This window comes from Panthera pardus, unplaced genomic scaffold (assembly GCF_024362965.1).
Source record: "Panthera pardus isolate Hobbes unplaced genomic scaffold, ASM2436296v1 HiC_scaffold_25, whole genome shotgun sequence".
Lineage (NCBI taxonomy): Eukaryota > Metazoa > Chordata > Mammalia > Carnivora > Felidae > Panthera > Panthera pardus.
The window spans coordinates 7,258,610-7,283,923 of record NW_026526821.1 but is presented as its reverse complement, the minus strand read 5'-3'; the positions used below and the strand labels follow the sequence as shown (position 1 = coordinate 7,283,923).

At 40.6% G+C, this 25,314-nt stretch overlaps 1 pseudogene; it reads right to left on the bottom strand.

Moving 5' to 3' along the window:
- LOC128773530 (ragulator complex protein LAMTOR5-like) overlaps positions 1-25,090 on the bottom strand; it is a 142,866-nt pseudogene extending 117,776 nt beyond the window's left edge.
- Between the last annotated feature and the right edge of the window lie 224 nt (positions 25,091-25,314).

The following is a 25,314-nucleotide window of genomic DNA, read 5'->3' as shown; positions in this document are numbered from 1 at the left end:
TTTAAGGGCCAGGTAGTAAGCATTTTAGACCTGCAGTCCACGCTGTTGTAGCAAAAAAGCAGACTTAGGCAATACGTAAATGAATGAGCATTGCTGTGTTCCAATAAAACTTTATTCACCAGCAAGGAATACGGCTGGGTTTAGTCTGTTGACTGTAGTTGTGCATCAGTATCTTGGAGTGAGAGACTCCCATCTGATGAACCTGATACCCAATCCAGGTATCCAAGCCTAAGTAGTCATGTGAGGAACTTTGAAAAATGCCCATGCCCAGGACTCATGCCCAGAGATTCTTGTTTAATTTGTCTGAGGGAAGGGTCACCTGGGTGGCTCAGTGGGTTATGCTTCTGACTTCAGCTCAGGTCATGACTTCGCCATCTGTGGGTTTGAGCCCCGTGTCGGGCTCTATGCTGACAGCTCAGAGCCTGGAACCTGCTTTGGATTCTGTGTCTCCCTCTCTCTCTGCCCCTCCCCTGCTCATGCTCTGTCTCTGTCTCTCTCAAAAAATAAATTAACATTAAATAAATTTTTTTAACTTAAAAAAATAACAGTTTGTCTGAGGGGTGACCTGAGTATTTGCCCATAGGCTTCCAAGAACTGGGAACCTAGGTTCTGGTTGTTCTCTCAGGATCAGGGGAGAGGTTCAAAAACTCACTCATTGACCAACCAAAGCCTTATCCATGCAGAGGTGCTCTATTTTAATACAAATTGACTTCCTCTTGATTGCTCTAGAGATTCATTCATTTTTGGTCCTGTCTCTCCCTCTGCAACACACTGCATAGAGATGCCCCTGGAAGAAGCAACTCAACGGAAATGACCAACTTTAACCAGAGTCTCTGCCGTCCTGACTGCCAACTTGGGGCTGATTTTTCAAACCTCTGTTCGGGTGCCCCGGGTATCTTAATGGATACAGCAAATCTCCCCTGATGAGAATCGCATAGGCTGTTAGCGCAGGACTTCTCAAAATTTAATGTGAACACAAATCACCAACAGATCATGCTAACATACAGGTCCTGATTCAGCAATTATGACCCCAGCCCACAATTTTGCATTTCAAACAAGCTTCAAAATGCTGCCGATGCAGCTGGTTTGCAGGCAATGCTTTGAACACTGGGGTCTTAGTGGACAACTCTCTGATTTGTTCTGGAGGATGACTGCTATAACCTTGGCATGCCCTCCCACCACCATGTACCACCAAATATATTTGGAAATGCCACAACCCTGTATTTAAGTCAGAGTATTATGAATATGGTGAGAGTCCACACGGAGTTGATTTTTTGTATTTTTCTTTCTTTCTGGAGTGGGGTAATGAACAAAGAAAGGCAAGATAATTTATTTATGTATACAAAGTGTTTCACAATGATTTGTAAACAGTCAACCATGATTAATGAGGTTATATTGGATAAAATGACTTTTTCCATATCTCATTGTGGTATGCTAGCCTGTATGTGTCTGTGCTTTTACTGAACGTCCATAATCAGTAGACATTTTTGCCAATAGTACAAGATGAGGGGGGTCTGCCTTTGCTTTCTATGGAGAAGGCTTGAGTCCTTAACAAGGCGATACATGCTTCTGTTCGTAAGTCTACAGCGGTGTTGTAGAAAGAAAATTGACTTTGTAGCTGTATAAGTTTTTTTTTAATACTGTGAAATAAATTACCACAAAATGAGTGGCTTAAAGTAACAATTATTTATCATCTCCCAGTTGTGGTGCCTAAGTAGTTCAGGTGCAGCTTGGCTGGGCTCTCTGATTCAGGATCTCCCCTCACTGCAATCCAGGTATCAGCCAGGGCTGCACCTCATCAGAGGCTTGACCAAGGAATGACCCAGTTCAGAGCTTCCTCAGGTGGTTGGCAGAATGCATTGCACTGTGGCTGTAGGGAAAAGGTCTCCTTTTTTTTTTTTCCTGGCAGTCCGCCAAGGACCACCCTGAAATCTGTAGTTCCTAGAGTCCATTCACAATTTCTTGCCAGGTTGGCTTCTTCACTTTGACTGCTCACTTAATCAAGCCAGCAAGGAGAATCTTTTGCTCCGTTCTCATGAGGTGGAGTCTTATATGATATATTCTAATCAAAGAAATAACATCCTGTTATTTTTGCCATGTAATTCAGTCTAATCCAAGGAATGATAGTTCATGACCTTGCCATAATGTGTTGGTTAGAAACAAGTCACAGTTTCATCTATATTCAACGGGAGAGAATTACACAAAAGTGTGGATTCTGGGCAAAAAGGATTTTTGGAGGACATCCTAGCATCTGTCAGTCAACTTGTTGGAAGACTTGGCTTTTGTATGTCTTGAACAAGCCAGAGATTCAACCACTTTGGGGGCATTTTGTACTTATTATAAATGGGCATAAACACAAAACCTAACTGATAGAGCTCTAAGAAACAAGATGAGGTAATATCTAGCATCATTGTAAAGTTTTACATAAAATGCTGGGGGTTTTTTTCTGTTATATCCCCTACAAGCTTCAGAGCTAAAGAAGCACTAAAATGTATAGGCTTATGGAAATAATAAAATGAAGCCATTACACCTTCTTATCGGAGCTGATAGATCAATGGCGGTATTTTAAGAATCATTTTCAGCGATAACATTTGGATTAATTCTTATGGGTATCAACCACATAAGGATTAAGTGGTGTGGGCTGTAGGACCTTCTAATATACCCAAGAATCTCCTTCAAGCCCACTCTTTCTCAGACAACAGCTATACATTCTGGGGAAATAGAGAAACAACCGATCAAGGACCCTGGAGAGTTAGCAAAAGCAGGCTGGAATGGGAGGGAAGTCAACATATGGGGAAAAGGAGTAGGGCTGAGCGAGTTCCTCATTTTTAAATGGCTTTTATCCCAGGGGCATGCTCAGTCTATGTTATGCAGTGTAGTTCAATCTATAACATAAAGCCTTTAGTTTTACTGGTGAGAATAGTTAGAGAGTAGGGTATGAGGTAATCTTAGCTGTTGAAAAGTGAAATGGTAGAAGTAACAGAAAAAACAAAGCCAGAAAGAGGATGCACCAAATTCTGTCTGTCAACTCTGCCCCAATCACTGATGGACTCTATTACCATTCACGCATGGAGCAAAGTCCAGAGGGCCACTGCAGCATAGAAGGACTGAACTGATATAAGCCATCTAAAGCAGGAGAGGCAGAATTTTGTAATTTGAGTTTAACCAAATTAACTACCTGTTTAAAAACAAACAAACAAACAAAAGCAAACAACAGCAACAACAAAACTACACTCTTCAGAGGAGCATAACAGAATCTAAAATTTCTATAGCATATTATTCACAATACAAAGCTGTAACTGCAATTGTTTATTATTCCACGATACAGGGGAATATAACTTACTCTCAAGAGAAAAGAAAATCAATGAAGATTAATCCTGAGTTGGCCCAGATAATGGAATTAGCAGACAGATATTTTAAATAGCTCTTATAACTAGGCTGAAAACATAAAGAAAAGTATGCTTGAAATAAATGACAAGATTAGAGCTCTTAGCAGATATGGGGAATTATTTCAAAATAAAACAAATAAGAATTCTAAGATTTTAGATATAATATTGGAAATTTGAAAATTTCACTATATGGGATTAGTCACATAAATGATGTAACAAAGAAAAGAGCCAGTGGAACTTTGATCAATAAAAATTATCCAATCTGAAAAATTAAGAGGGGGAAAAAAGTGAAAAAAAAATTAAGAGTCTCAGAAATCTGTAGGGCAATATCAAGAGATCTGATGTATGTGTAATTGGAATCTCAGAAGAAGAGAGACAATGGAGGAAAGGAAAGGAAAGGAAAGGAGAGGAGAGGAGAGGGGAGGGCGGCAGGGGAGGGGAGGAGAGGGGAGGGGAAGGAGAAGGGAATGGAAGGAAAGGGAAGGTCAAATATTTTTCAAATTTGGTGAGAAACATTAATTCATAAATGTAAGAACCTCAGCAAACACAAAGCAGGATTAATACAAAAAAAACCCAACAACAACAACAACCCACATCTGGGCACATTATGGTTAATCTGATGAAAATCAAAGAGAAAAAGAAAATCTTGAAAGTAGCCAGAGAAAAGTAATATACTGTATACAGAGTAACAATGACTTATCTATCCACTCATTTCTTATCAGAAACAATGGAGACCAGAAAATAGTACAAAACATCTTTAATATTCTGATCGTATGGTTGCATCAGACAACATGATTTACAGTTGTATCTCCACCACTTAATATCTGTGTAGCCTTGAATAAACTGTTTGATAGTCCATATCTCAACATGTTTCCCATTTAACTAGTAATATTAAAAGTTTTCTCTCATTGGGTTATTGAGAAGATTGCATGAGTTACTAATACATGTATAGTACTTAACATTTCATACGTTATACAAGCAAGATCAACGTTTGCTATTATTATCAAGTGTTAATATTTATGCTCAATTTAAATACTTCTACTTAACTTTAAATTTTCATAAATAATGCCATATGTATAAAGAAAAGAAACACATTTTTTAATCCAAAAAAATAAGAGTAATTAATTCAAATTACCAATAGCAGCAGGAGTTTGCTAAAGAAAGAATGATTTCCAAGGGGACAATTATTCAGACATCCTCTGCGGCAGGAGTTAAACAATTTCACAGCAAGGGAGACCCAGTTCTCTTGAGCAGTTCCTGGTTGACTCTAACAAAATTTCTCACTTTCTCACCTCAGGCTTCTGCCTGTACTTATTCCCCAGTGCAGGTAATTAGCAATCAAATTCTTAATTACTCAATTAGTCCAGCCCACGAGGCTATCCAAATAAATCAATTAATACACCTCTCACAGAAGAGCTCATGTTTACAACGTAACACGATATTGTCCTGGCAAATCAGGACTGAGCCATACCGACTCAGAGTTTGATCATCATGGCCCCAGTCCATTGTGGAATCTACACGGAGCTTGACAGAAGCAGACGTAGGACTCAAAACCTATAGTTCCCTCCGTACTTTTTCTCATATAAAAGGCATTCAGGGAAGTGGGAATCAAATGGATGAGTGGCCTGATCACCTGATCTTGGATACTGATTTTTAAATTTATCCTTAGTTTATAAAATGTTTAAGGTTATCCCTCATTTTATTTGACACATGTGTATCTTGAGCTTTATGTCATCAGCTTCTCAGGTAGACCCTTTGGGGTGTATATAGAAGCCTCTTACTGAGGGTAGGTCTTCAGGGTTCTCACAAAAAGAAAGAAGAGAGGGAAATTGGTAGCTATGTAAGGCAACAGATATGTTAATTAGCTTTATTGTAGTGATCATCTCATATGAAATCATCACTTTGTATACCTTAGACATATACAATTTTTATCGTCAATTATTACTCAATAAGGCTGAGGAAAAAATACGCCCCTTACTATGTAACTCTTTAAGCCTCAGTTTCTGCCAAGTGCATCCATGCTTGTTAAACTTCAATATGCAAAGGCACATCCCCGGGATCTTGGGAAAAGGCAGTTTCAAACTCCATAGAGGTGACATGGGCCCACACGTCCTGTAGGTCTCACTAACTTGTAGGTGATGCTGGTGCCATTAATTTAGGGGACGGACTCTGAGCACCAAGAGTGTAGAGTAAACATTATTATCGTGCTCACTTCATGGAATCATTGAAGTTGTTGGCTATGAGATCTTGGTATAGCAATGCAGGTAACAAACTTAGCAAGCACTAATCAAATTGCAGAGTTTATTGCAAGGCACATGCCTAGAAGGACCAGAGTCTTATGAGGAAAGAGGAGATCAAAGATAAACTAGGACGGAGATCTATAGGAGAGATTAATAATAGACAAGCCTCAGGAGAGTCAGGTTCTAGAACTGGATTTACTACTAATAAATTTTGAAAGCTTGATGACAGAATCACTTAACCCCTTTGGACAGCTCTTCCTTATCCATTAAAACAAATCATTGGTGCGCTGCCTTCAAAACTTTTGTCACAGGTGCTAAATTGCCTTTTATTTTTGATTGACTTTAAATCAAACCAGGTTTGAAATGTAGTCTTATACTCAGCAATGCTTTTTAGAAAGCCTAGGTGAGTACTAGTAGCTGTAGGTAAGTATTTTTCTAACAGATTAACATAAATGTATAACTAGTATAGTAAGAACAACTACTCCAGAGAGTCCCTAAGATATCATCTCATATTCCACCAACCATAGGCATTCTGTGGGAAATAATGGATTATTTTTGTAAGTTTATTTATTTTGAGAGAGAGAGAGAGAGAGTATGAGTGGGTGAGGGCAGAGAGAGAGGGAGAGAGAACCCCAAACAGGCTCTGTGCTGATACAGCACGGAGCCCGGCTCGGGGCTCGAACCCACGAACCATGAGATCGTGACCTGAGCTGAAATCAACACTTGGATACTTAACTGACTGACCCACCCAGGAACCCCAATAATGGATTATTTCACTCCCACAATTCTTTGAGGAATCAAGAATTATAGATTTATGCTCCCAGGTGATCTGGCTACCAGGTAGGAGGAGAGGGACTTTGCACAAGAGGTACCATGTAAGCTGAACCTTGAAGGATAAGTAGGCTTTAAGCTTAGATAATTGGCAACTAGAATTTGGGGGATGTGTTCGGAAGAGAGGGAGTTGCTGTGTAAGGAGAGAAAGAAGAGCGTTCAGGATACAGGCAGCACCAAGGATTAGATCAAAGCATGGAACTACCGATACACTAAACAGGCTTCCGTAGAGAAAAAGGGACCTCTGGCTTTATGATTGGAGAGATAGCTTGAATGGTAATATCAAGGTTAGAGAAAAACACACTGGAGTCCATAATGGGTTGTGTCATTATCAAACCCTTTTAGGATTCTGTTGAAAATTCTGGACGCTCTCCCAGGAAAAATACCTGCACAGAAAGCATGCACAAACACACACACACACACACACACACACACACACACACCACACGTACATGTATGTACATATACACTTACAATATTTTGCCCACGATATCAGGAAGTATTTATCTCTAAGGCCAATAAATGAAAAATCTAGAGATTTGGTAGACCAGATGTCTGACGGTAGCAGCTTTTGGAAAAGCACAACTTAAAAGATTTGAAATTCTACCCAGGGATGTCATGTCATGTGACTCCATCCAACTTACATAGCTGCTTTATGATGAGTGACAAAAAACACAACTCAAGCTGGCTTTAGCAAAAGAAAACATGAAACTAACATGTAAGAGTAGATTTAATTTCAGATGAAGCTCCAAATACTGTCACAAGAATTAGTTTTTCTCTAGACCCTGTTAGCCTCAAATTCAGGTTATACTCGGGAGCAAGATGCTACATAGAAGCTCCAAACCTGAATTCTCTCTGCTTCAGGCTATCTTGAGACAATAGTTCTGAATATTCTTGAAGGTCTATCCATCCTCTACTGGGTGCACGTTATTTCTGTGAAGGTGACTCTGCTCAGTCTCAAATGTGTCATGTTCCTCAGTCTTGGCTAATCTGAGACCAATTCCTCTGGCCACATAGATTGGCTTAGATGTGATTAGGGGACCTATAAGAGTTTTTGAGATAGCATGAGGATTTGCTGAAACTTCTCAGAGAGTCGACACTTTCTCTCTGGATGGGAACAGATGATGTAAAGGCTAGAGCTGCTACAGCCACCATGCAATCTTGAGGAAAGGTTATCTAACTGAGCTTGGAACCAACATGTAGGAGTGTTGGGGCTCCTGGGTGGCTCAGTCAGTTAAGCAACATGTAGGAGTATAAATGAGAAGAAGGAGACAAGGAAAGAGAGAGGGAATATGCTCGTGACATAATTTTAACCTCTGATCAAGTTGTGCCTGGAGCTTAATAGCTCTGATGATTCTAGTTATATAACCTATTTAATCTCCCTTTTGTTTCAAGCAGCTTGGATAAGACTTGTACATAAAAGATGTGTTCCTGGCACCCACTGACTGTCACAGACTGTCAAAAATATTCTCATGTTTACAAGTGTCCCAAAATAAAGTATTTCAAAAGCCGCCCCCCCCCCCAGCACCAAATTTTGTTGTAACACACGTGGTGAGATGTCTGTTTAAAGCTTGGAGGTGTCCCAAGGATCGGTCCCCTGTTTTGTAGTTAATACTGTTGTCCTAAAGCCGACCTTACTGAATGTATCAGAAAGTAAATGAGACCTTTAAGATCTGTATCTGTGATTCACTCAGACACTGTAATTGTGGACTCCCAGGTTTAATTTGGGAGCTAAAAATAACTTAGGGCTTTACTTTTTATAGGATGCTCATTTGAGAGCAATCTCTGATGCTTTTTTTTTTTTTAATTTAAAAAACTATTTGTTGAGGGGTGCTTGGGTGACTCAGTCGGTTAAGCGTCCGACTTCAGACTCAGGTCATGATCTTGCGGTTCATGAGTTTGAGCCCCAAATCGGACTCTGTGCTGACAGCTCAGATCCTGGACCCTGCTTCGGATTCTGAGTCTTCTTTCTCTGCTCCTCCCCCATTCACACTCTGTCTGTCTCTCTCTCTCTCTCTCTCTCTCTCTCAAAAATAAACACTAAAAACAAAAACAAGTATGATTCTCCTTATAAACAACAACAACAACATTTGTTGAGGGGTGCTTGGGTGGCTCAGTCGGTTAAGCGTCTGACTTCAGCTCGGGTCATGATCTCACAGCTCGTGGGTTTGAGCCCCGCAGTGGGCTCTGCGCTGACAGCTCGGAGCTTGGATCCTGCTTTGGATTCTGTGTCTCCCTCTCTCTGCCCCTCCCCCCTCATCAAAAATAAGTCAACATTAAGAAATGTTTTAAAAAGTATATTTTTTGAGTACACACAAATAAATTCCCCATGCTTCTATATTGGAATGAGCTGAAAAGCATCCAAATTCATGGACACTGAGACCATAAAATGAAATACAAATCAAGGAATGATTTAGACAGTGCATTAGCTCAGGAAGAGTTAGACCAGGTGAGTCATCGGGGTCTAAGAATGAATTTGCGGCCTGGAGTCCACAGGAAGTTCCTTAGGTGGTTAGGTTCTCAGTGGGATTTAGCCTGATTTCTTCACCGGGTGAGCGCTCGGCGGGTGGAGACAGCAAGATGATGGCACCAGGGTAAAAAACTAGCACCTCTCTGCCACCCCATCTTCCACTCCTTCCCTCAGTCCCTACTGCACAATTATTTCTTTTCCTCTGAGCCCTGGCACTTAGCAATTTTTCCTATCAATTCTAATCTTTTTCTTTCTGTAGAAAATTAGCTTTTTCTTTTTAGAAGAAGGAAACTTGTTTTTTTCCTTATTTGTCTTTACATGCCCCGACTTCTGTGTCTGAGAATGCGTGCCTTGTTTTCTTCAGCTGAGTCTGTTTCCTTGGGCCTGATGTGTTTCAAAAATGACCCATCTTCTGTTTGCTTTGGTCTGGCCTGAGATGGCTGTGATGTTGTCACTGAAATGGAAGGGAGGCACATTGAGACATGAAAAGCAGTCTATGCTGCGATCAGGATGCCTGGGAACCAGTCCCCGACTTTTCTGTGAACTGATGATGTGATTTCTTTCCCTCCGTGCTTCAGCCTTCTCTCACATACATGAGAAACTACCCAGATCAAGTGTCCCTGCCCCACAGAAATGTTGAATGAAAACTGAACACACTTGAGTGCATACCAGGCCCGTAACACCGGAGGAAGGTATAAACTGCCATTATTCACACACCTAGAGAAAATATAGGGGCTGCCAAAGGAGAAAAAGGTTCCGTTCAGCCACTTTCCTTGGGCCATTTTAATAAAACTCAAGGTGGGAACCAAGACTGCGCATCCTTGGAATGTTGGGCCGTTCTTTACATACTTTCTAAAATGGACTTTGTACCTAATTTCGGAGACCTTTTCCTGCTTACTAAATTCCATGCTTAAGTTCCCATGTGAATTTCATACAAACCCCAGAAGGCTCCAGTCAAACCCCATACCAACCAAAGTGGAAATTATGAGGCCGTGGAAGAGTCTGGAGAGGCACGTTCTGTGTCAGTGTGGCTTCTCTGCCTCCTCTTAATCATGCTGCCTTTCAGGGAGAGATGTCAGGAGAGATCGCTTCTCCCATAACGCATGGCGCCTTTTCTTATCAATACCACTCAATATCGCTGTCTCTGGGAAGCTCCCCGATTCACTCTCCTCGCAGAAGTGAGCATCTCCGTTTAATTTGATCCTGGGGACAGAGGTTGTGGATGGAGGCAATTTACGAGGAAAGGAGAAGGTTGAGGGCCACACGTAGATTTATTGGTGTGAAGAATAAAGCAAGTCCAGATGTGACTCGTTTTTGAGACGCGCCGTAAATACGCCTGATTTGTTTCATTTATAACAAAGGAAGATGCGAGCCTACACCAGAGTTCTTTTTCTGAAGTGTGTTACTCAACTTCCCTCTCCTCTTTCAGGGGAGACCTAAAGCTAGAGTTTAGGGGTGATTGATGGGAGTTTGAATATTGTGGTTCCTTCAATGCCCCGTTGGTTTTGTAAATTACTGCCTCTGCACAAGCTAATCATTTCTCACCCTGGCCTCCTACAAAGTTTTACGTGTCGGTAACTATTTCTTGCCTTTGCCATTTTTTAAGGCCAATATTTAACATAGAGGGATTGATGACGTTTGTAAATCCTTGTAGTGCTATTGCTTAAAATATTGAAAGCAACCCATGAAAAAAAAATCCTGCTTCTTTTAGTTACTGCTGCATTGGAGAGGACTATTAACCACGTGGGATGTCCGGGGCCTTCTGAAAAGCATCTTTATGTGTGTGTGAAGTGTGTGCGCGTGAAGTGTGTATATTGGTACACACACACGCAGATACAGCTTAGCTCCTTGACAGTCAGGGTAGGGTCTGTGGGCCAGGAATACTGGCCTCCCCTGGAAACTTGTTACAGAGTCTCAGGCCCTCAGGAGTCTCCAAAATGCAGAATCTTCATTTTAACAAGATTTCCACGTGATTTGTGTTCACATTAGAGTTGAGGAAGCACTGCCTTTGAAGTGTTATGACAATCATGTTGATAATAAAATGAGAGTCTTCAGGGTGAAGAACCCACCTTTCCCGTAATAAACTGGACTGTGTATGTTCAGCTCTGGATTTGGTCTCTATTGTGATGATATCACAGCAAAATGTGCCCATTGGGACATACATAGTGCACATTGTCACTCTTTCATTACTCTGTCATTCTTTTTTTTCTTTTAATTTTTTTTAACATTTATTTATTTTTGAGAGAGAGAGAGAGAGCATGAGCAGGGGAGGGGCAGAGAGAGAGAGGGAGACACAGAATCCGAAGCAGGTTCCAGGCTCTGCTCTGGCAGCACAGAGCCCGTTGCAGGGCTTGAACCCCGAGCTGTGAGATCATGACCTGAGCTGAAGTCGCATGCTTAACCGACTGAGCCACCCAGGGGCCCCCACTCTGTCATTTTTTTTAAGCCGACCGTGGGAACATATCTTATGAAGCATGACGTAGCTGTCTCCAATTAGCTGATGAAGAATGACATCTGTGCCAGTGGGGTCTGGACCATTCATGACAGCCACGTGCTCTGGCCCCACTCCTTAGGTGTCCTCACCAGCAAAGCCCCGGCTTATAAACTAGATGTGAACACTCTCCTCCAATGAGCGAATACTAGTTCCCCATCCACCAAGCATCACTCATTGTCCTTTTCTTCTGAGTCAAAGGAAACTGCTTAATTCCAACGCATTCAATTTCCGAAAACCGAGGGAAAAAAATAGATAGAAACGTGAAAACAGAACACTTTTTTACCAAGGCATCATTGTTGATTCAGGTGGGTGTGATGTTTCGGAAGTAAGCCCCTCCAAGGAAAATAAAGGCTGCATCCCTCTAAAGTGGGCAACAGTTTGAAACTCCCCATGTTCTATATTTTTTGAAAGAAACAAAAATGGAAGTTACTATATTTAAGTTGACATCCAATTTACCTGAGTCAACATCATTCCATTAAAATATCTTTGAAAAGATAGAAAAAGGGGGGCACCTGGGTGGCTGTTGGTTAAGCGTCCGACTTCCACTCAGGTCATGATCTTGCAGTTTGTGAGCTTGAGTCCTGCGTCGGGCTCTGTGTGGACAGCTGGGAGCCTGGAGCCTGCTTCCAATTCTGTGTCTCCCTCTCTCTCTGCCCCTCCCCCACTCATGCTCTGTCTCTCTCTTTCTCTCTCAAAAATAAATAGACTTAAAAAAACAAAACAAAACAAAAGATAGATAAAGAAGAAAACCTGCATTACAACCACAAATGGTCCTTCTCACCAGAAGAACCTATTGCCAGGCCCTGCGAGAAAATTCAGCCGCCATGACATGTATGGGGCAAGATCAGGGAATGAGGGGACTAGACTAGTCTGCCTTGCATTTAAGTTCTAGGGTCTGGCCTTCGTTTCATAAAACACAGAAGATGAGGCAATTTTCTGTCCCTGCTCACCTTCTCTGTCTGCTTAGAGTAGCCCCTCACAGGAGACAACAGAGCAGAAGGTGGGGGTGTGGTGGGGCAGAGGAGCCATTGCCCTAAGAGGAGAATAATCCCCCCAAAGGACTGCATTGATAACAAGAATCTCTGTAGTCACGGCTTGCTAGAGACAGTAGATGTTTTGGTTTTTTTCTTTTTTTTCTTTAGTTTCAAAAACCTCATTCATTTAATTAGATTTAAACACCGTGGGTAGAGGAAGACTTTACATTCAACGGGGATCATTTTCCCGGTCGCTATTTGTGAAACCTTCCTGCTTTCCTATTTTTCCCTCCCTTCTTCCCATAGAGTAGAGGCCAATAATTTAGCTGATGCATGGGGGGCTGGGTGGTCTCTGATTTGTGATTGACTGGAGCCCCCCTTCTCCACCAGAGAGCTAGAGGTGGAAGGCAGACGAGTGGGTGGACTGTATGGGTTGTATGATTGGCTCTCCTACAGTTAGAATCTTCAGCCTAGATATTTTCAGTAATAAAAGTCACGGTTGCTCTCCCAACTGCTGACTATTTTGTCTCATCCCATGGTTGGTTCAGAACTTGAACAGGAAGCAGTAGTGATGTGTTTGTGCCCCAAGGAGTACAGCAAGACATAGTAATAAACACTGAAAGTGAATAATTAGGTTAAAATAAATATATTAGGTTAAAATGAATATATTAGGTTAAATATATTTGGTTAATGTTATGGGTGCATTCATTCAAGGTGTATATCTGCAAAAGAGACTTGACTGAGGAACTCTCATTGAAGGATGTGAAGAAAGACATTTATATAAAATTCACAAAGAACCAAATAGTTATGCATTTTTCTCAGCGCGGTTATACATGCAGTTACTTTCCTGTGTGTACATATTACAAAGTAGTTATTTGTTAGATCTAAACATTTTTTATAATGTTTTTTACTTATTTTTGAGACAGAGACAGAGAGTGAGTGGGGGAGGGTCGGAAAGAAAGGGAGACAAAATCTGAAGCAGGCTCCAGGTTCTGAGCTGTCAACACAGAGCCTGACCCGAGACTCAAACTTACGAACCGCAAGATCATGACCTGAGCCAAAGCCGGACACTTAACCGACTGAGCCACCCAGGCGCCCCAAATCTAAACATTTTAAATACACCACAACATTTGTATATTTTATAGGGACTTTTTTTTTCAGTTTTAAATATACTGGAAGCCTGCAAAAATAAAGTGGTCTGGTCTCTCTTGATCTGTAAAAGAGCTTGATAGGACCCTTTTGACACAGCTAGAGAGCTAGGCCAAAGACCATTCCCAATTCAGAGAGGCCTCAGCTCACTCAGATAGGAGCAAAGAGGAAAACAGAGTGTTGTCTAGAAAAAAAAATCTACAAAAACTATAGATGGGGAAAATGGCCCTGAAATATCATAAAGACTATACCTCTGGAAATTATTTGTGCAGGAACTAGCAGAAATTTGCATGAATGTGTTTATTGTCCTCAATAAAATGCAAAAAGGACATTCTCTGAAACAGAAGCAGGAAGTCAAGCGGTAAAAAAGGCACAGAGCAGTTCATTTATATCAGAAGAGATAGATGAGATTAGGGAACAGTTTAAGGAAATTCAAAATGGAGAAGCAGAATTATAATCCACATTGCAGGCACTGAGGAAGAGTCCCCTCTGCAGCAAAACACATCTTTGACACAAAGGATAAATGTGAAAAGTTTCCTAGGAACATAGAAAAAGGAGTCGCTAACATGAAATCGATGTAGAGATACGGAATGAAGATTTAAGATATCTGTGCTCAGGGTTCCGAAGAAAAGACCAGAACAGAATGAACAGGAAGGGTGGGAAAATATAGCATCTACTTATAATGACAACAGCAATCTCTCAGATTGTAGCAAAATATAAAAACGAAAACTGAAAAAATGCACTGTGTTCTCAGGAACACCAGAGAGAAGGGAACTGCGACCAGGTACACTTGGCTGTAATTTTTAAATTACATGGAGGAAGTAAAATAGCACCCAAGGATCCTAGCGAAGAAACTATAAAGTTCCCTAATAAGGGAGGACAAAGCAGGCTGGCTTCTGAATTATCTACAACACTCCGAGTTATACAACAGAAGGCCAGCTGCACAGTTTAAAAAGGATATGGGGTCAATCCAAAAATTAATGGCCTACCACATTTGCTCATGGATGAAGGTAATTTTCAGGTAATCCAGGGCTCAGAAAGTATTGCATTCCTGGAGAAAAAAAAAATCATGAAATGTGAATATACACCTCATTTATTGAAGGATAAAGCAAAATTAAGAGCTTGAGAACAGGGAAATCTTTAGTATAAAAGTATTAGAGGCAAACACTTAAACCATGAGAAGAGTATATATGTAATAGTAAAAAACAGATAATAATCTGTGCTTTGAAAAAAGTGTGCAATAGAAAAACTAAGCATGCAATTCCCTCTCGGCTAAAAGAGTTGGTCTAAATTCAGGTTATCACAGCACTGTTGTTACTAATGACAGAAATAAAGGTTGAAGAACACGCACACATGTGTATACTTACACATGTATGTAAAAGTCTAACATGATGCCATTAATAGAATTTCATAAGCCTATTATACATAGTCAACATCAACAACTCAGACCACTCGAATTGCAGAAAAAGTGATAGAAAGAAGGCACAAAACTAATGACATGTTAGCCCAAACATATATGTTATAGTAATAAATGAAACGAAAGCTATAAGGAGAGAATTGATTCACTAAAACAGTCTGCCACAAGGTATTTACAAGACGTAAAGTAAATGATTTCAAGAGGTTCTAAATAAAAGGATAGGCCAAGAAACACCAGTTCACTGTAGAACTAAAGAGAGCTGAGGTTTCAATATTAATGTAGGATGAAGTAACATTCAAGTGGATAAACCACCATGGTCAACAGGATCATTTGTTTATTGACGAGAGGTAAGATCCTCAACACAAAAAGAGCAAACATGAAACTTTAAGAATTGATAGTAACGTTCATTGTTTTGGAAAGACAAAAAAAAAAAAAAAAAAAGAGACATGGCTCCCAAACTTAAAAATATATAGTTGAGAGGACAGGAAAATATTGAAGCAAATAATTATAATTCCAAATGCTTAACTCATCCATCCATCCATTCATTCAACAAATATTATTTCAGGTACTTTGTATGTGAGGCAATTTCAGCATTGAGAACACAGCGGTGCATGGGCAGGAACAGTCCCTGACTTATTCGAGACGCCAGTTGACGTTGTACAAAAGGCAAGGATAATACAGAACAATGGCCAGGCATGGGGAGGAAGCGAGGAAGGTTTTGGTGAGGAAAACGTGAAGCAAAATCACTTATTTCACATCAGGTTGGTGGAAACTGCTTTCAAGGGTGTGTCCTGCTATGTTCAAAGAAGCATATTCGAAAGTGGACACCAAATTTAAAACTAAACACACAAGAAGATGGCTGTTTACATTATTATTTAAGAATATGGCACAAGAATGGCTCCCTTCCAGATCCTGGGCCCAGAAATTTGTCCAGGCTTCCCTTGGTTCCCAGGGCAGGTTTGCAGAAAGAGTGAAGCTGTTCTGAGACTGGGCGTTCAAGGCTCTGTCGCTTGTGTCTGCATCTTTGGCCTCAGACGACACACAGGAAAGGATGCTTAACCATTCTCCATGCTCATCAAATGCGAACCTCCCTTCCTTTGGTGTCTGTGGTCCCTTCCTTTGGTCCTGGTGTCTGTGGTCCCTTCCTTTGGTCCTGGCTCCCCAGCCCCACTTCCTGAAAACATTGGACAGAAGAGAACATCCTTTTCTTGCATTAACTAAAATAAGTGATTTCAGAGTAACAAAGCGTGGACTTGGGCTTTAAGCACCTGGACCGTCTGAACAGAATTAGACGTGTGGTGACGCATTTTCTGTTGTGACACCTATCTTGCCGCGTGAGGTGACGACAAACAGCGTCTACGCTGAGACAGAGATCAGCTCTGTGCTTCGTTCGCTGTCCTGCTCTTACTCCTGATTTCCTCTACATGGACTCTTGCAGAATATGAACACGGTTCCTTTGTTGATTTCTCTTTGGGCCTTCCACAGGCATTTAACCATTTTCAGGTCATGAGGGAGCTTGATTACAGTCACTCATATCCAGGTGAGACTTCGGGAGAAATGGTTCACCGTGTTCCCGTGAAACAGGTGCTAAGGGGGAATGTGCTGTGCGTGCCGCCTGATCTGTGACATCACTGGTGGTCAAGAGATCGTAAATTGCACATCACTCTCTTCTTCCAAGCTGTGAAATGGTCTACTTTCCAAGTCTGGGTTTCATTTTATTTTATTTTAGGGAAGGGAATTTTGAAAAGAGTTCTCTTTGTTCCATTACAGTAATTTTCGGAGCTCTCTTCATCTCTTATTAAGTCGTTCCGTGCCTTCTCTCAGAGCACAGTGTGACTGAAGCATTAATTAGCCTTCAGAGATCCTCAGACATGCTTCTCTCAGCAAAGATCTGACATTTGGGGACTGTCAGTCACTGGGAGTTATACTGAATAAAAAATCCATATTAAACATTGCATTGAGGAGTTTATGCACACTGGGGGAGGGAAGTGGGGATTGGGAGGGTAGAAGGAAGTCAGATTAACTTACTTTATATATTAGACAACACGGGGTAAGTGACATTTGGAATTAATGAAGCATATAATCATAATTACATGGCTGGTTCATCATCCTACCTCCCAAATTGTGCCTGAAATCAGCTAATGGCATAACACATGTATGAAATCAGTTAATGGCATATAACACACGTACAATCAGGTGCCTACCTCGCTTGGAGTAAGTGTTGGATAGCTTACCCATCACTGTCGATAACAAGTTAGCCGTTGGCAGAAAACAAATCAGTCCCTGATCAACGAGGTTACAGCATTGTGATGGAGAAAAATGGCACATTGCCTTCTGTTCCTGACTCCGCAGTTTGAGGAAGGTGGGGTGACATGGAGGAAAGTTGATTTCATAGAAGCACAAAGTCCTCCCCATGGTCTTCCTCTGGCTAAAAGTAACATTCATTAATGCAAATGAAGGAGAAAGGAAGCTAGTATTTATTAAACAGCTACCATGTGCCAGCAACCATGCTAACCCCGATTGTATCAGAAGAAGCAGAGTATTCCACATAAAATAGATGCCCAAGGGACACTTGAGTGGCTCAGTCCAACTCTTGATTTCAGGTCAAGCCACGATCCCAGAGTCATGGGATCAAGCCCCATGTCAGGCTCCAAGCTGAGCATGGAGACTCCTTGAGATTCTCTCTCTGCCCCTGCCCTGCTCACGTGCGCGTTTGCTCTCTCTCTCTCCAAAAAAAAAAAAAAAAAAAAAAGATGCTCAATAAATATTCAAACAAATGAGTAAATGTATGATGTATGAGTTTAACATATATGTATGTACACATATCTATGTGTGTCCGTATGAAGTATAGAGTGGCTGTAAAAAGCATTAAATTTTGCCTTCAGTGGACTTACACTCATGACCAGGCATCCCATAATTAAATATACAGAAGTATAACAAATATATAAAAATAAATGAATGAATGGAACTATGATGAACTTTGTCACGACTTTTCCATTTCACTGCGGGTAAAATTCTTCTCACCATCCCATAACTCCTACTTCACTATAGTAATCCCCAAGGAAGAAGACCTTATCATTTCCCTGAAAAAAGCCACATCAGGGCAGGAGCTCCCCAGATGCAGATCCATATGGAATCGCCATGCATTGCAATATTTGGTCTAGATCCCTTATGATGATAGTGGTGTATTTTCTCTGCCTATGGAAGGGATGTTTGGCAAGAATGCTCATGGTGTACAAACAGCCAAGATGACCTACAGGATACCATCCAGGGCCTCATTCCTCTAACAGGAAACCCAGTAATGCGTGGCTGGCCCATTCTCATGTTATCCGTGAGAATGGACAGCAGTTCTCTACTCATATGCATTTACACCCTTGATTTATTACATCATTTTGGGTTCTGAATATCTCAGCATTCCACAGACTAGCTCTGTAAACACTATGTATATGGTGTGATGTCACAGAGAGAGCATGAACTAATCCTCTCCCCAGCTCTATATCCAATCCTAAGGATCCAGTCCTGGTATTTCCTCTTTCCCATAAAAAAAAAAAAAAAAAAAAGAATACTTGTGTATCACTATTCAGAGTTCTAGCAGGAACTAATGGCACACTCCATAGATTCAAAGCACCCATAGAGGGTTGTGAAGCCTGCAGGAATTAACAACAGTGAGTGAGGAGACAAAAATGGTGGCGGGGAGAGGGTTTCTAGAACCTAGCATGCATGGACATGATGGAAGAGGCACCAATGGGGAGGATTTGTACCCAGAGAAGAGCGAAATTCCCACCCAAACTGGCTAGACAGAGAGGGAGCAGAGGGGAATAAATACCCTAGCTTCTTTGTTCTTTGAGCATTTTATTTATTTATTTATCTATTGATTGATTGATTGATTGATTGATAGATATGTAATGTTTATTTATTTTTGAGAGAGACAGAGCATGAGCAGGGGAGGAGCAGAGACAGAAGGAGACACAGAATCTGAAACAGGCTCCAGGCTCCAAGCTGTCAGCACAGAGCCCGACGCGGGGCTCTAACTTACCAGCCATGAGATTATGACCTGAGCCAAAGTCGGACACTTAACCACCTGAGCCACCCCCGTGCCCCAGTTCTCTGAGCCTTTGCTGGGACTCCCCAGTCGGTTGATCACTGCTGGATCCAATGGCACAGAGGCTTGGGCAGAGAGTGGGCAGAGAAGAAAGTAAGCCTGGGGGAAGAGGCCAACAAAACATGAGTGGCACAGTTTTGTCTTCTCCCACCCCGGTTTCCCTCCAGTTCCTTCCCTCCCTCGTCTCATTTTTACAAACTTCTAGCAAGCATGCTACCGTCATTTGCTTGCCTCCACCTGCACGTTAACCCAGTGAATCCAGCATCTGTTTCCACCGCTGCTCGGAAGCTCCCGTCAGCACAGTCACAGCCCCCTTCTTGCTGCTCTACCCAGTTACAAGTGTGCAGTTCTCAAGTTAAAAATCTGCCTCCACCTTGTGCACTCTTCTCTTCCTCCTTCGTGGCTTTTTGCACTCACCATAAAAACCATATTAACAACAAAACAAGCCAGACTACAAACACCACCCAAGACCAAAACAGTGGCTCACCATACCATCCTGCATTCTATTTCAGATTTGTATTTGTTCATCTTCTACTTCTTACTGGATTTCCACCTGTTTCTCACTCCTACCAACCCTCTTCCCCTTCCCTTCCCACCTCATGCAACTAAGGCCAACATTAGCAGCCTGGTGTGTGTTTCTCTGGATCTTTCTCCATGACCCATAAAGGCTTTTGCAAAAATACATAATACACTCATCTAGGGCGATTTTAATGTGATGGGTCTTTTTATGCAAAAAATCATCACAAATATAACACGATATGGGGTTCTCTGCAACTGGTTTTTCTCCATTCCCAGTATAGAGAGTGAATTCTTCTTAGTTGATATATATGGTTAGAACTTGTGTTGTATTATATAATTGCATGATATTTTACTTTATGGCTGTCCAGATGATCCTCAGGGTTAATAATGCTGATCTGGCTGCTAGATAGGTGCCCCCCCCCCACTCCTTTAGTTCAATATGAGCTCTTCGTTAGTCAAAAGCAAAGAACCTTTAAAAGATCTACCAAATACCTTCTCTCCTGTGGTTTCTGACGTCTCTCTCCTCCAGTTTTCTTCCTTCCCCCACTTAATGCTAAATCTTCTTTCTCAGTTCCTCTCCTTTCTTTGCATTTATGTATCAATCAACTTTTTCTGTGATAACACCTCATCATGAACAACCCTAGAATTTTAGGGGCTTATGGTCACAGCATTTATCAGAAAAGACTGGTTTTACTTCTCTAATGCATCTCTGGTAGGTAGCTTTGCCTGGAGTCAAATTTTATCTATATTTTTGTGTGTTACTTTGTGTCATGCAAATTCTTCTTTATGTTTTAATTTGCCTGGAGCTTTTCTTAAAGTCCTTCTATGCAAACAACAACAAAAACTATCTGTACATATAAAGATATGTTGTTGTTGTTCCTGGAAACCAGCGTAAGGTTCTGTGATGAGGAACAAACAGGAAGCAAACTTTATCTTTCTTCAAACCATCATAAGGAGTTCAGAGATGGATGAGCCCCCTCTATCGTGGTCCTAGACTTTTCCATCTCCACAGTCAATTTTAATTCTTCAATAAATAAAAGCACCGTGTTTTGCTAACATTGAATTTTATCATATGAAAACTGACCTATATTATATCTCACTTGAGCCTGCAAAAGAACTAAAACAAATGAATTAGAGTGTATTGAGATAATACATAGACACAGGATTCAATTTATGTACTTTTGGTGAGATGTATTTAAATCTGCACCATGATGATGAATATGGTGGGCGATGCTCATTCATGGAAAAGTCAGGTTGCCCAAGTTTTAGGGGCAAAAAGAGGAGTTAGTAGGATTCCAGCTGTGGAGTGGGGGATTCCTATGGTAGAAAATATCAGGAGCTAGAGTGGTAGAAAAAATACAAGAAAATAGAAGGAAAACCAAGTCCTGGTACCAAGGAGAGTATATAAAATCCCAAGTCAATTGGCAGCCAGAATAGGGGGTTAAGGCAGAAGTTACAAAGGCAAGAATTGAGAACTCTGGGTAGAGGAAAGGCAGGTTGATTAGCAAAGGTCTAATCTTCCAGAAATGCCCTCATATGCCAGGGTGTCTCAGAGAACGATAAAGGTCCTGGCCATTTTCATCTTTTGAATATTGCAGTATTTTAAGCATTGTAATAAATTCCCAATCAGAAGTCTAAAAATTATGATGTAGTTTGATATTCACTTTTAAGTGACAAGTTTCCAAGTGATGGATTCCATGTTGGAGGATTATTTTTCCTTCCGTCTACTGCAATCAAATTTCTTCCCTCCAACGCCCAGTTCCCTAAGTTGTCCTTACAAAACAATAAACGCACCTGTTGAAATAGAAAGAGCTAAGTCACAGTCATGGCCCTTTCCCAGTCATTACACGTAGAGGTGGCCCAGGACAGTGTCACGAGGAAAAGCCCCCTGAAGGTGTAATCAACCCTATCTTAACAAAAGCTTTCCAATGCATGTAAGTGTGCCATTCACAAGACAGAACATTTCTGATTAAGGAAAAAACCGAAACAAAACAGTAATTTCTGGAGCACTGGGTTTGCCCAGTTTGGGGAATCAAGTTTAAAGTTTAATGCTGTATCTTCTTGCAGTTTTGTCCGTGTTGCTCTAACTGAGTACATAATCTCATTTTTATGCCCATGTTTGGGCCTCTAAGGTATGTGAAGCCTGGCCCAAGGCTGTATCTCGTCACCTCTGTCCATCCCAGGAAAGATCTTATAAATCCAAGCTGGTAACCCGTCTTTATTAGCATGATGAGTTTGGCTGACCTCAAGGGTTAGGATCACCACTATGAATCTATAGAGCCCTGAAAAAAAACCCAACAGATTTAATATTTCCGGTGCATTTCTGGTTCTATTGCCTTAGAGACATGTTTTATTTATGCTTTTGTTTGTTGGCCTCTTTCACTCTTTTGCATGCAAATTCTTCTTTATGTTTTAATTTGCCTGAACTTGTTTTCATGACCACAGCAAGTCTTAAAAGGGAGACTTTGACAAGTGCCTCTTCAAGTTGATGGTTAGAGACAGATAATCTGAATAACTTGTGTTAAGTGTATTAATTATCCGATGAGGCAGCCTAATCCATTTCTCCAGGAGGTGGCCAATGTTATCCCTTGTTTTCTGTTTGAAAGTCACAGCCAGAATCATTTTCAGGAGCTGCAAAGCACAGAACATTAGGGACACACCAATGTTAGCAGAGTGAATGGTAACGTATGATTTGCAGAATTTCTCTCTTGAAATTTTATTTAATATTTTGTATGTATTGTTTTGTAAGGACAGCTTAAGTAACTGGGCATTGGAGGGAAGAGATTGGACTGCAGTAGACAGGAGGAAAAATAATCCTCCAACATGGAATCCGTCTCTTGGAAACCCCACAATATATAATTTTTAGCATTTTTAAATTACTTTGAACGTATATGTACTTAAAGTGCTGTGTTTAAATTAGTTCCGATAATAACATACATTTCAACAGAGCTTTTGAAGGACACTTTTAAGTTCCTACAATAGCTACATGTAATTCAAATCCAGTGGTTCAAGAATGTGTTCCTAATCAACACAAATGATAGGAATCCTCACCACGCACACAACCTACCTGGGCCGTTCGGGGTACTTACCCCTTTTATCATGTACTATTCTTATTTATTTGCATCTTGTCTACCAGAATTTAATCTCCATAAGGACGTGTATTAAAAAGGATGCTTAAAGCTGTAAGTGACAGAAACCATTTTCTGCTGACTTAATTAAACAAGGACTATATTGACTCATGTAACTGGAAACCCAGGGATATACTATCTGGAAGAACTTGGGGGAAATTACTGCATGGGCTTCCCTATTCTCTGATGTAAACTGGGGATAATAACATAGGAATGTTTAAGAGAAAGAGATAAGAAAATGAATGTAAATTACATAGTCCAGATCTTTATATAAAAAAGAGAAAAGATCAGGCATACACTGCCCACTAAAATATTATCCCATCAGCATTAAAATTGTCATGTAAATCTAATTTTTTGAAGTTAATGCGTTGCTATGAAAACCTAATTGATCATTCACAGGATAAAATAATATAATTTAATATTCATTGATTTGGGTTCAAGTCTGTAATATAATTTTTAATTCCACATCTGTGTTTTTCACAAAATGAAATTGAAAAGCGTTATTCACGATAATTCCATACTTGATCTATTTTTTTATAAAAATATGCAATCCTTTAATGTTAGGAATGGGTTGATAACTCTGTCACTTGGTGTTAAGTTTTTAAAGGAGGGAGAAAAAGAACAATTTCCTTTCTATTTACCCCTGACTCCAGAGAATTTAAAGGTAATATTGTGGTAGCACTATCATTTGTAAGTATAATATCAAAAACGAATAAATATTAAATCACTTCCTTCCCTTTTCTTCTCCTTTATGTCTCTCTCTATTTCCCCAGAAGTGTCAATTCTGATATGTTTGCTATTACACCACCCCCAGGAAGGTAAAAGGGATTGGCATGCTGACCTAAGGAAACTACCTATTGACAATATTTTTGTTGTGATTTCAAGGGATAGAACAAGCCTATAAACAAGTCTAATTCTTCATAGTTGACTTCACAATAAATTTCTTCATGCACAGCATTTGTTTTTATACCTTCATAAAAATGAGATTGCAGAATGCCATTCCGCTTATGAGCTGGTGAAAAAAATTAGTCCTAGCCCAGTACTTTGGCATGTTCCTCCATCAAAACTAATTCTGGCAGTTATTAAATAAAGAAAGACTGTTGCAGAAATAGTCTGGACAACCCCAAACTTATCTCTTTGTAGGCTTTGGAAGAACCAAGGATGGAAGGGGGGAGAAAGCCCCAGGGTATTCTGGAAAAAGCTAAAATGTATGCTTCCTGGAAGAAGTAACACCTGCCAAGTGAGATATTCAAACAGGAGGCAATGAGCCAGGGCACTATCATGGCCCTTTTCCTGTCATTAACATGGAGGTGGCCCAGGTTTGTGTCACCAGAAAAAGTTCCCTGAAGGTGTGATCAATGCTATCTTAAGTAATCTTCCCAAACTTTGTCTAGCTTTGTCTATTTCCATACTTTTAAACATTCCTAAACATGCCTCTAACGATAGAGGCATGTGGAAATTAGCCCAAAGTCACGACACACCCTTTAAGCTTTACGTTTGATATTAACAAGTCACTTATATGTACATGTTAAATATATACATTTTTATTTGCCAACTGTGCTTCATTAAAGCTGGAAGAATGTAATTTACATATTGGCTTTTGCACAAAAGAAAAAATGTGCTTTTCTTAATGTAAAAGACAATGTGAAAATATTTACTTGAGTCTATTCCCATTTAACCACGTTCCACCAAACTTTTAAGTAAAAATTCATGCTGTGGCTAGATTTGTGTGAGTCTCATTTTGATATGTAGTTCACAGCACTACTCCATGAGTACCGAGAGAACAGGACCTATGATGCATTTCTTCCTTGCTGGATCCCCTGGGCTGAGGCAGTACCTGACACAGAGTAAATACTTCATCGGTGTTTGTTGAGTGAATGAAAGAATTAAGTCATTGATATGCCATGTTTATCCCTCGGCTTCGCATTTTCTCAGCTCATAACCCCCGAAGGATGTGCACTAGCACTTGAAAAGCCCTGCTCAATAGGACGCAAACTGAAGCCAAGATTCAGAATTCACAGACACAAATTAATAGAACAATTTTCTTTTCACTTCTGTGATTTTATTAGCTGAATTATGGGTGCGGCTCATTTCATGGATCAGATGACCGAGTCTTCTAGGTCTGTGGACTCAGTACTCAGCAATTATCCAGTTAATATGATTAATGGAGACAGTGAAAATGAGCATCCGCCTGGTCACGGGGGTCTCGTGTTTCTGAGACTAGGAAGCCGCATCAAAAATCTGTGGAAGAAATGTTCTTCTGAAGGAATTAAACTCGGGAGGATACCTTGTTCCTCTCCATTGCCTCCATATGTCTTCTGCCCTCATGTTCCGCCTCCTGCTCTGGGGGTCGATCAATATTTTTGCAGATCTTCATTTTTGGTCATATGGCAGATAATGCTGTCAGTCTGAATTACTTCTAATTTCTTGGCATTTGAAAGATGAGGCTAATGTTACTGGTAAAACCTGATGACCAAGTACTGACTAAACAGGCAGCATGATGACCCGTGATCAGAGCAGAAAGAAAAGAATCGCTGATTTAAAATATCCTTTTGCTTCAGAAATGCTCACTTTTACATGAAAGTTGCCTTAAAGAAATTC